At 37.8% G+C, this 11839-nt stretch overlaps 1 pseudogene; it reads left to right on the top strand.

Annotated features, from left to right (window-relative positions):
* Positions 1-714: 714 nt before the first annotated feature.
* LOC142433291 (SET domain-containing protein 9-like) lies at positions 715-6277 on the top strand (annotated as a pseudogene).
* Positions 6278-11839: the final 5562 nt, after the last annotated feature.

Genomic DNA, 11839 nt, shown 5'->3' with positions numbered 1-11839 from the left:
CTTCACCCACTTTTCTGTTGTCCATCCCCCAGGGAGCAGGTTATATGTAGATCCTTATAATTGGTTCCCTCTTTCTACCCCACCTTCTCTCCACCATCCCGGTATCACCACTCTTACCACTGGTCCTGAAGGCCTCATCTGTCCTGGATTCCCTGTGTTTCTGGTTCCTATCTGTACCAGTATACATTCTCTGGTCTAGCTGGATTTGAATGGCACGGGCCAGACCAAACCCAGGGGTACATATGGTAACCAACTAAAAAGGAGGCAGGGGGTAGGGGGAAAAAGAAATCTGTTGCTGGGAAACAGAGCACTAACCCCACCAAAGGGGAGGGTATTGTTTATATTGTATATTTCCACAGGGAAAGAGGAATCAGACTTCAACTCCGTGTTCCGGGATGTGAATACAGCATGCCAGCAGGGAGCAGGGAGCCAGTGGAGGGGTCTGAGGGCCCAGCCCCAATCCCAACTATGTGGACAGCTGCTCCTCCCCACAGAAGAATTTACTTCAGAGGACAGCACTGAGACTGCAGCTTGTGGAGAGGGACATGTCTGATTAGAGCACACGGGAGCAAATGAAGGGAGAGGAAGAGAAAGTTGTGTGCCTCATGGCCCACCAAGGCCTGAGGACGATATTCCCACTCAGAACAGCCAATGCACAGAGTGGACCATATGGCTGACCCATGGGCCTACAATGGGGCCAACAATGGAGTCACAATGTCGGGATTGGCCCGGTCTGGCCCCACCACACTGACTAAGGGCATGCAGCAGAGCATCGGGGGGAACAGAGCAGGCAAGTTCTGAGGGACTGCAAAGGATCAATATTTTACCACAGAATCTTTCATGATTACATCCCAAGGCTTGAATATTTTTTCTTGAGTTCTTTCAGTTTATGATATGCTGAACATGTTTTTCCTTTTTGTTTTACTACTTCTAGATCATTGCATATTCCAGTACAATATTTGTCCTTGTTTTCTAAAGTTGCCCTATTAAATTTTTTATTTAGCTCTTTGATTTCATCTTTTTTCCCATTTGCTTTAGCTACTCTACAACTAAGAGGAAGTTTCAGAGTGTCTTCTGACATCCACTTTTATCTTTTATTTCTTTCCTGTCTTTTTAATGACCTTAACCTTTCTTCGTGCGTGATTTTCTTGATGACCTAACACAGATCATCAGGTCTTCTTTCAGTAATGTTCAATGCATCAACTATGTTATTGACATATATTGGATTATGTAAGGTGTTTAGAAAAAAACTATTATAGAGGTGAAAGGCGGTTTTCTGCATGGCTGGGTGGGGGAGGGAGGGGGATAAAGGGAACTGATATCAAGGAGTTCAAAAAGAGAAAACAAATTTTGAAACTGATTGCGGTAACAATGTTACAATACTGCTTGATACGAGTGAACTATGGAATGTTATCATATCTATAGGAGCTCCTAATGATTATGATTATTTTTAAATATGTTATTGAGATGTACTGGAAATTTAGGTGTGATAGAATCAAGGTCATAATTTTCCTCTAGTCAACTCATTTTCATTTTCTTCAGGTTTATCCTGAACTTACACATGAGCAATCAATGGTCTCTTTCACAGAAATCCCTTGTTTGGTTTTAGTGCTTGATATTGCCCTTCTCCATCATGTCTTCCCACAGATGTAATCAATTTGTGTTTTGTGTATTCCATCTTAGGAAGTCCAACCTTTTGAGTTGTTGCAAAACAAGTATTTGCTATGAGCAGGCCATTGGTTTTGCAATATTCTTTCATGTAATGTCAATACTATCACCAAGTTCATATTTTCCAGCTACTATTCCTTCCCCTTTCTTTCCCACTTCTGCATTCCAATCAGCAATAACTATCAATGCATCATGATTGCATTTTTATTAATTTTAGACTGAAATAATTTTTAGAATTCTTTAATTTCATTAACACTAGCTTTTGTGGTTTGTACATAAATTTGAATAATATTAGTATTGATTGGATTTCCAAGAAGGAAGATAGATATAATCCTATCACAGACAGCATTGTACTTCACAAAGGATTTTGCAATGTCCTTTGTGACAATGAATTCCACGCCATTCCTTTGAAATCTGTTATTCCTCTTGATTGTTTTATTTCCAGCATAGTACATCATATGATTTTCTGATTCAAAATGGTCAATACCAGTTTGTTTCTGCCTACTAAACTCAATCTTCATTCATTCCATTTCATTTTTGACCATTTCCCATTTCCCTGATCGAAATGTTGCATATTTTGATAGTGTTATTAATTTAGCCAATTTCATAGAATTAAAAAGCTGTTGAGAAAAGGAAATTATATATGTCAAGCCAGCTGTTCATTCCTGCAATACATAAGTTGTTTATGTGTACAGTTTGAAAACTTTAGTGACTGGACATTATTTACACAAGCAATAAGAGCTGAAGATAGGGGGAAACTTCAATAACACTTATTCACAAAGGCAGAACCATGCCTGCCAGAATAACATATGTCTTAAAGAAGCAAAAAAAGCATAAAAATAGTAAGTAGATGGTAGCGCCAGGCCATCATTCATTAGGCTCCCTCAAAATAAGAGATCTGAACCAAAGTCCAATGACTTTCAATCCATAACTTTGGGATAGCAGTCATCTTCTCTCCTCTCACACTAGAGCATTTCAGCCTTAAGTCCAATGAAGTACATCATTCACTTAAATCTGCTACAGATGAGTAAAGCCCAGTTCCCTAAGTTGGATTTCTGAGTTATATACTTTTGGTGTGGCCTATGATCAATTTGCACCTGGAAAAGACACTAAGACTAATTATTTAAAGCTTTCATTCTGGCACACCAAAGGCTGGATAGAAACTATGTCAGAAGTATCCAATTAGGTAGCATAATACCAGATAAATTTCCCTGTTGGGTTAAATATAGGTATTGTTAAGCATGTTTTCCCGATAGCATAATGCTCAAACCCAGTTAACCCACCAACAGAACTATAATTACCTTCTCTGTAAAAGATAATGGGGAAAACACTTGATATTGCCTATATGGTTCCCCAAGGGTGAGAATCTGCCTGCTACTACATGCCTAATCATGCATGTTTAACTGAGCTTCTTTTCAGCCTTTGGTGTCCCAGGACCCATTCTATAGGCTACCTGTACTCGATTGATCTTGTCGTTTAAAGGCATACAACATACTAAATAAAACACTCCAGAATTATATGAGTAGGAAAACTCACCCAGTGAACTGTACCTTAAACATTCCGGTTATAGATGAAAGTAACTAAACTCTTGTGAACTTAAAGATATAACACAGTAGGAAACGAAGAGGAAGACTGCTACCCTAAGGTCACGGAATCGGAAGTCACTGGGCTTCAGACTTCTTTCTTTTGAGATTGCCCAATTGTAAGCAAATTAAGACTACCATATATTTGACACTTTCTTATTTTCTTAGCTCTGTAGACATAGTTCTGCCACAGTGGGTGAGTGTTAATAACCTTTGTGCCCTGTGTCTAACCCTGTTTTTTGTTTTTTAAAAAAACAGGATTCAATCACTTAAGTTTTTAAGATGTGTAACTGAACATCTCATGTAACTTAGCCTAAAATGATTTTCCATATTTCAACATTCCCAATATCCCAACATTATTCTAAATTCTACACCAGGGGATAGTTTAATGATACTGTTTTAAAAAAACCATTTTATTGGGGCTCATAGCACTCTTATTACAATCCATCCATCCATCCATCCATTGTGTCAAGCACATTTGAACATATTTCTATCATCATTTTCAAAACATTTTAATTCTACTTGAGCCCTTTGTATCAGTTCATTTCCCTCCTCCCCACCCCTCTCTCCCTCATGAACTCTTGTTAATTTATAAATTATTATTTTTAATGATACTAATTTTAGAATTACTAAAGACCCCATGGAGGTCACTTATAATATCTCTCGCTCAAAAAATAAAACACAAAAAGTTGATAATGTTCCCACTGAAGTGGAATATATATATATATATATATATATATATATATATATATATATATATATATATATATATATATATATATATATATATATAGCTTAAAGGAAGATGTTGCTTGTTACTTCTGTAAATAGTGTAAATAGTTACAGTCTCAGAAATCCACATAGACAGCTATGTCCTGTCCTACAGGGTTTTTAAGAATGGGAAATCAACTTAATGGCAGTGATTGAGAGATATGAGAATGGATTTTGCTCACACTCAACTATCAGCCCTAACCTTAGAACAATCAGTTCTTATGATGTGGCCCCAACTCAATAATTCATCTCATGAACGGATCATTGAAGAGAAGTGTCTAGAGCAAAGTGTAGTGAGGAAATCAGATGGTGTCAGGCTATCAGAAAAAAATAGTGTCTGAGGTCTTAAAAGCTTGTCTTAAAACTAGCAGGTATCTAATGAGATGCAAGAAAGCCCACATGCAAGAAACCCATTTTTCTGTGTGATCAGAGGATTATAAATTTTTTATTTAAATCTAAGATTAGAGGAGGTAAATGTATTGGGGCTTTCATTCTGAGCAGGCATTTTGAAGAAAGCTATGGATGACAGTAAAAACCCAAAATGCATTAGTAGAAACCTCGTGGGAAGTAAACCTCCATTGAATCCCTTCAGACCATTGACCAGGAATGGGAAAAACCCTGCCTCAAAAGAGAATTTATCAGAAAGTGAATTATTCTGCTCAAGCAATTCAAGAACATGGAACAAGATACAAAACTGTTGCTTTCATTTTAAGAAATGAGCATAAATCTGATATTGAAACCAGGAAAAGGCATTAATAGAAAATGCAATTATAGACTAATATTATTACTCATGGACAAATAGAAACACGTGCTTCTTGTTTTATTTTGGTTTTGTTTGAGATGAACATGTTTGTCACTAAAGACTCCAACTCGAACTCCAGTTCAATTTTAATTTTTTTAATCCACCCAAACAAACCACTATTTAAGTTCTAGGGATAAGTAATCTGAAGAACTTTTTTATTTTAAGAAACATATTATATATATCTACACAGGCTATCTCAAGAAATTAAATCAACAATAATAACTTATTATACCCTCCATATATGTGGGTTTTTTTCTTTAAATAGTGAGGGTGTAGTCTATGTAATAACTTGTGCTGGCAAAACTATATATCCATTTGCATAAAAATAAAACCTGATTATCACATTATAGACAAAATAGATTCATGGTGTATCAAAAATCTAAATGTAAGGCCTAGTTTTATAAAGGCCCAAAAGAGAAAGTATGGACAGTATAGAGGCCCTAAAATATAGCATAAACACTCTGAAACACAATTGAAAACTCACAGGTCACGGAAGACAAATTAGATGACATGGACCTCCTAAAAATTAGACAACTACTTGCACATAGAGATTCCACCAAAAGAAGTAAAAAATGAAAAAAAAACTTTTTTTTTCTCTTTGCAATGACATATCACGTAAAGACTAATCTCTACTTGGATGCAAAGAAAACTTAATCACCATAACAGCCCAAAGACAAATAGTCCAATTTAAAAATTGGCATAGAAAGAGAACAGACACTTCACCAAAGAAAACATCAAGGGATCTAACAAACATATAAAGACAATTGAAAGATGCAAATCAAACAATCATGAACTATCATCGCGCCACACCATTGTTGGCAAATCTCTAAAGAACCACTTAACTGCTGTTTAGGATATGGAGCGATTAGAAGCCTCGTCCTTTGCTGGAGAGACTCTAAAATAATACAAGCACCCTGGAAAATGGTATGGTGCTTTCTTAGAATGTTGGAAATAGAATATCATTTCCTCTTCTTGGCATATATCTAGAGAAATAAGGGGACCGATGTAACAGGCATGCACCTTAGGCACAGTTAATTAGAAGTATGATCCAGTCTTTTCCCAGTCCATTGGGAATTCATTTATTTTTAGATACCTACATGGGGTACTCATTGATGGAAATGACAAAGGAATATCAAAAGTGTATTCAGATCTTGCAATGGAAGGGACCAGCTTGGCCCTTTAGAAATGAATGACAGTACATGGCTGACTTCAAAAATGTATAATCCACTGGCCTTAGGAAAGAATGTTAACAATTATTCAAGTGACAGAGCAGCTCATGTCTGTGATCAGGAATTTGATGTGCCCACAGTTTCTATAGAACAGAAGCAGTGTCTCCCAAACATTGCTTACAGTTATGACAAACAAAGCCCCTTTTGATGTGTCATTCTTGTTACACTCAGGGACATCAAGCAAGAAGAGCTTTTTGTCAAATTACTACACAATTGTCAACTAAATCTGTCAACCAGAAATTTGGGTTTTTACTCAGCAATGGTTTATTAAATTTAAGTATTTTAATCATTTGTTTCTCTGAGTGTCTTCAGTAAAACACATGCTTTGAGATCTAAATAAGAGTGAGCATTTTTAATGTTTTATTGTTATATATGTGTCAGTTCCATTGTAAAAGCTTCATTACAATTTCACATCTATAGTACAGTTTCCGTTTTAATTGGTTTTCATTTAAATAAGCAGTAGCTCATTAAATTAACACCCCCTGCCTAACCTTATCATTTCCATTCTTCTTGTACTCATTTTGTATGTGGTTTATATTATGTTAGTGAATCCAGCAACATCAGTCCTGATGATATATACAAATTGCTGTATATCTTACAGAATAAAATCTTTTGAGAAGAAATAAATTGCTGTGATGGGAATAGATACATGGACACCCATGTTCATTCTAACATGATTCTCAATAGCAGAATGATGGAACTAACCTAAGCACCATCAGTAGAAAACTGGATAAGCAAACTGACATACACACAATGAAATACTACTCAACATTAAAGAATAACATCTGTAAAATAACTTATACCATGGATGAACCTGAAAGACATTACGCTGAGTTCAATAAGGCAATCACTAAATGACATCTTGGCTGTTGCCTTACACTTCAAAAAGCTGTCTGGTGTTATCTAGCCCTATTCATGGCCTGGGTGGCGGCCTGCTCCGCGCTCCTCGCTGCTTTCCTAGCAGAAGTTTGCACTTGCTCTACTTCACACTTGCTCTACTCCCAGGCCTATTTTGAACTGTTCTGCTAGACCATTCCCTAGCTACTAAGCATCTTAAGTGTTGTAGCCCTTGTCCTATATTACAGGTTTTTCAGAAAGTTCTCCAATATTTAATCTCTTCATACATCTGTGACTTTGGCTGCTTATGTGAGCAGTCTTTGTTCACTCTGAAGCATGACCCTCACAGTATGATCAGGCCATATTTGAATCGGTATTTACCTTGCTCTTGACAGTCAGGTATGATGCACAACCAGAATGATCAGGAAATTGTAATTCCTTAATTCTAGTACCGTAGTCTTGGAAGAGAAGGAAAAGTAAGTCACTGTGTTGCAAATGCAGCATGCTTGCCTGTCACCAGTGAACAGAAAAAGGCACTTTGTATCTGTAAGAAAGCCCCTCTACTTCTAGGATGATTTTATAAAAGACGCATTCTGCCATGCCTGCATTGAGGTCTCCTCAGCTTGATACCCAGAATCACACAACTGGTAATGTTTACATTTTAATTAAAACATTTTAGGCTAAAGACACATTTATTTTAATCTCAAGGAGCCCTGATAGTTTAGTGCTCATGTGTTGGGCTACTCACCACAAGGTGAACAGTTTGAAACCAGCAGCAGCTCTGCAGAAGAAAGACAGAGGCTTTCTAGTCCCAGACATACTATCTCAGAAACTCACAGGGACAGTTCCTCCCTGTCCTCTAGGGTCAATATTTGTTGGTGCTCATGATTTTAGTTTGATTTTAATCTCATCCCAATCACATCCCCTTCACCCTGCAAGCCCCAGTCACAATTATCATGAATTCCATTAGAAGAGTTCATACTTTGAGAATAAACAGAAGGTTAAGATGTATGAGGAGGGTCCCCCCCCCAATATTTTTTTCAAATGTATGACTTTTACATTTTTACAAAACAACTGTATCAACCTCAAAGTACTCTCCATTACACTTAAAACATTTGTCAAATCTGTGATTTCATTCTTGAAAACATTTTTAAACATACTGGACATACTCAAATATAAGCAGACCCTAGTATAAGCCAAGGTACCTAATTATTACCTGGGAAACCAGAAAAATGGATTGAATCGAGTATAAGCCTAGGGTGGAAAAAGGCAGAAGCTATTGGTGAATTTCAATAATCAAAACAAATGAAAATAAAATTACTAATAAATGAGACATCAGTGGGGTGATGTATTTAAATACTTATTTTAAATAAAAAAACAGAAATAAAAGGACAAGTCATTTAACATTAGTAAGCCAGCACAGTAAGTGGAAAATAGGTTCCACAAAAACAATAAGGTATCAACAATGATACCTTAAGAGTACTATTCCCTGAGCTCAATCAGCAACCAAGCTCAAATGTAAAGAGCTAAAATCCTTCAAAACTGGATTCCTCATCATCATCCGTATCCCAGTGCAGAGCTTCAGCTGGTGTGAGGTCATCATAGACACTGTCCTCACTGAGATCGCCATCATCACCATCACGGCTGCCATTTTCATACAAAGCGCAGTCTGCACTGCCGTCCACAGCATGACTAAGACTGCATTTCCGGAAGGCACGTCTTCTGGTGGGTGGAGAAGTGAGACAATGAAGAGAAGGAAACCAATAAAGAGGACATTGATGAGATGGTTACTTCTGTGGGCACCTAGGGCTCAATCCCACTTCGGACTGTTAGAAAGACTGTGAAGAATGCCTTTCAGAATTGTTATTTCTAGAACAAAGGAAGCTTTGATATTTCCATACAAATTCCTATTACTCTTTGGTTAAGGATTGCTCCTGTGGGTATTAACAGTCCGGCACTTCCAACCTGACTTTCATGGGCTGAACTTGTTCCTACAGTCAGAGAAATTCTCAGCAGTATGGGAACTGGCTGAGCGCAATCCTGGAATAGATTAAGGGGGTTAGGTGGCTGCCTGTATGTAATACATTTAAAATGCATTTGTATGTTCTTAATTATGAATATTTGAATATAATTTATAAAAATAGAAGTAAAAAAAAAGAAAGTAGAAGTTCATTGTGAGAAATTTTTGAGTCCACAGAAAATACGCAGTGAATATATAGCTTAGCATATGTTTATAATATATGCTATAGCCTTATAATAAATTTGAATTTTGCTCTTTGCTCTGCCTCTTTCACTCTCAACCATTGCCCAAGGATTAGGATAATTTTCCTAGATAACTCAAGAGCCAAATATTACATGGAAGTTTAAAAATTTTTCCTATTAAGCAACTGTTTATGGACACTTATGACTTTGGAGGATACCTTTGTCACCCTCAACCATTTGTTTTTTGGTTGTTTTTTAGTACAGTTTTATTGGCACTTCATTCACATATCATAAAATTTGATAGCCCAAGCATAAGAAGAGTTGTACAATCATTACTGCAATCAATTTTAGAATAGTTTATTCTTTTTTTAACAATTTATTAGGGGCTCATACAACTCTTACCACAATCCATACATATACATACATCAATTGTATAAAGCACATCCGTATATTCTTTGCCCTAATCATTTTCAAAGCATTTGCTCTCCACTTAAGCCCTATGCATCAGGTCCTCTTTTTTCCCCCTCCCTCCCCGTTCACCCCTACCTCATGAGCCCTTGATAATTTATAGATTGTTATTTTGTCATAACTTGCCCTATCCGGAGTCTCCCTTCTCCCCCCTCTCTGCCGTCTGTCTCCCAGGGAGGAGGTCACATGTGGATCCTTTTAATCGGTTCCTCTTTTCCAACCCACTCACCCTCTACTCTCCAAGTATCACCCCTCACACACCTGGTCCTGAAGGTATAATCCACCCTGGATTCCCTGTGCCTCCAGCTCCCATATGCACCAGTTTATAACCTCTGCTTTATCCAGACTTGCAAGGTAGAATTCGGAGCATGGTAGTTGGGTGGGGGTGGGGGGGGGGAAGCATTTAGGATCTGGGGGAAAGCTGTATTCTTCATCAGTGCTACATCGCAACCTGACTGATTCATCTCCTCCCCTAGACCCCTCTTCAAGGGGATCTCCAGTGGCGGACAAATGGGCTTTGGGTCTACACTCTGCACTTCCCCCTTCATTCACTATGGTAAGATTTTTTTTTTTATGATGCCTTATACCTGGTCCCTTTGGCACCTCATGATCGCACAGGTTGGTGTGCTTCTTCCATGTGTGCTTTGTTGCTTCTGAGCTAGATGGCCACTTGTTCACCTTCAAGCCTTTAAGACCCCAGACCCTATGTCTTTTGATAGCCAGGCACCATCAGCTTTCTTCGACACATTTGCTTATGCACCCTTTGTCCTCGGCGATTGTATCATGGAGGTGTGCAGCCAATGATATGATTTTTTGTTCTTTGATGCCTGATAACTGATCCCTTCGGGACCACGTGATCACAGGAGTACAGAAATCTTCAGAGAAGGGTTGAGTGGAGGAGGGACTTTCAAAACTGTGTATACCTATATGGAGGATATTTTTTAAACAAACATGGTTTCATATGTGGATGTCTTTGTTTGATAAAGGTTCCTATGATTTGTAGCAATACATTTTTTACCTAACCTCATATTGCCACACACTGCCATTGAGTCAATTCTGACGAAGTAGAATTGTCTCTTGGTTTCTGAGACTGTAAATCTTTATGGGAAAAGCAAGGCTTATTTTTCTCTCTCAGAGAAGGTAGTGTTTGGGAGCTGTTTGTCGTTGGCTAGTAGCCCAACCTGTAACCCACTGTGCCACCAGGGCTCCTTACTCTGATTTTAGCAGTAAATTGTGCTACTAACCACAAAGTCACCCGTAGGAATCAACCAGCTTCTCTGTAGGGAAAAGAGAATTGCAGTCTCAGAAACATAAAAGGTCCGTTCTATTCTGTTCTGTAGCATCTGTGTGAGTCAGAGTCCACTTGATGGCATTGGGTTTGGTTGTATTTTAAAGTATATGTGTGCCCCAGGTGAGGACGTGTCCATGAGATTGTTTTTAAGTGTGAAAAAAACCTAATTAATATTTAATGTTCATTTGGGTTCTTCTGGAAAATTCCCTACTTGCAACCTGCTTAAAGAAGCATGAACCCCAAGGGCTGACTAGCGGCTGTGTTTTACGTTGGACTGCATATCTTTTATGATTTCGGGTCTGGAGCGGATAGACCCTGAAACCCTGTTCAGGTGCTTGTTGTGATTGTCTGGGGAATTAGCATAAGAATGGCTGATACAGGGCACTGTCGCTGCTCTTTTTCAGACTTCCTTCCATACATGTTCAGAGTTGTATCTACTCAGACCTAATACATTTTGATACAGTAATTTTTGGAGTTTCTCTAGGCACTTAGGTTTTTGGCATCGGATAGTGGCCAGAACAAATCATAGCACATGATGACAACTGAAGAAATATTTGTTGTGTCAAAATATGGGGGAAATGTACCCGACAATATTAAAGATCTATTGTAGGAGAGGGAAAGAACTGAAGGAAAGTGCATAGCAGTGTGGTGGCGAGAGCCCTGCTCAGCTCTAAAGAAAGAAACTGCATGCAGACAATTTTGTTGTTTAAAACAGTTGACTTAAAGTAGATTAATTATTGTTGATTAAAATTTTTTTAAACACCAACCTTTGAATTAACTCCAAACAATAATATAACATTTTATTGTTGTATGGTGTAGTAAATAGTTTGCAAGTTGGAGAATCACACAAGGTACCTGCATAACGCAAAATGTTCCTGAGGTTGGAGATTTTACGGAAACTATTTTTTTATTTTGTTGGATAAATACAACTTTTTATATTAATAAAAGTGAATCCAGAAAATTCGGCCTTTTACCTATTGGTAGCTCT

This window comes from Tenrec ecaudatus, chromosome X (genome assembly GCF_050624435.1).
Source record: "Tenrec ecaudatus isolate mTenEca1 chromosome X, mTenEca1.hap1, whole genome shotgun sequence".
NCBI lineage: Eukaryota > Metazoa > Chordata > Mammalia > Afrosoricida > Tenrecidae > Tenrec > Tenrec ecaudatus.
The sequence above is the reverse complement of the archived record's forward strand: the minus strand, read 5'-3'. Positions and strand labels throughout refer to the sequence as shown.